The following is an 801-nucleotide window of genomic DNA, read 5'->3' on the forward strand; positions in this document are numbered from 1 at the left end:
AGAATCTACTTCCGTTATTTTTTTTCCGAACCAAAAAAAAAACGACTTTAATTTAAATTCTGATTAATTTATAAAATCTATATAAAAATAGGGTGAAAAGTGATTTTCTTTAGCACAAATCTGTTTTTTTTAATTAAAACTGAAAAAAAAATTATAAGTTTCTATTTGTTTATGTTAATTTAGATTGTACATCCAACTATCCAGTAATAATTATTTTGTGTTTGATGGGTATACGTAGGAAATGAAAGGCTAATGAAAGTAACAGAGGCAGCCTCAAACCATTGTTCACAGACACAACCAGATGCGAAATGTGTAGCAAGTCAGTGCGACGCTTCATGCAAAAAACGTTATGGAAATCTAGCAAGTGGATATTGCAATCGCGACAAATGTCTTTGTATACACTCAATTCCATGTCAGGATTTATAGTCCTATGTTTGCAACATTTCCCTTACAATTCATGTTTGAATAATGGAAAATGAAAAGCTTAATAATAAATGATGTTTCTATGAATATCAATTTTATTTACTTTTCTTTTTTTTTTTTCTCGTTCTTAGTTACTTTTACTTTTATAAGGTTAAAGAGTGTTATGAGTAATTTTCTTTGTTAAGACTTCGTTATTGTTTGGTATCACATGACCGATTGGATAAGAATGAAACTATTTAAGGATAATGTGATAGATTAATTATCTAAAATTTCTTGTGGTGGCTAGTATCGATCAGAGTCGGTCAGCGTCTTCCGAGGTAGTCCGACAGAGGCGCTAATATACCGATTTCTATAAAACAAAAAGTTTAATTTTAATGC

At 29.8% G+C, this 801-nt stretch overlaps 1 long non-coding RNA gene across 1 annotated transcript in view; it reads left to right on the forward strand.

Annotated features, from left to right (window-relative positions):
• The window catches only part of LOC107638047, an 837-nt gene extending 313 nt beyond the window's left edge, over positions 1-524 (forward strand). The window contains exon 2 of the long non-coding RNA XR_001619709.2: positions 239-524. This is a non-coding gene — a long non-coding RNA (uncharacterized LOC107638047). The remainder of the gene's footprint in view (positions 1-238) is intronic.

This window comes from Arachis ipaensis, chromosome B04, assembly GCF_000816755.2.
Source record: "Arachis ipaensis cultivar K30076 chromosome B04, Araip1.1, whole genome shotgun sequence".
NCBI lineage: Eukaryota > Viridiplantae > Streptophyta > Magnoliopsida > Fabales > Fabaceae > Arachis > Arachis ipaensis.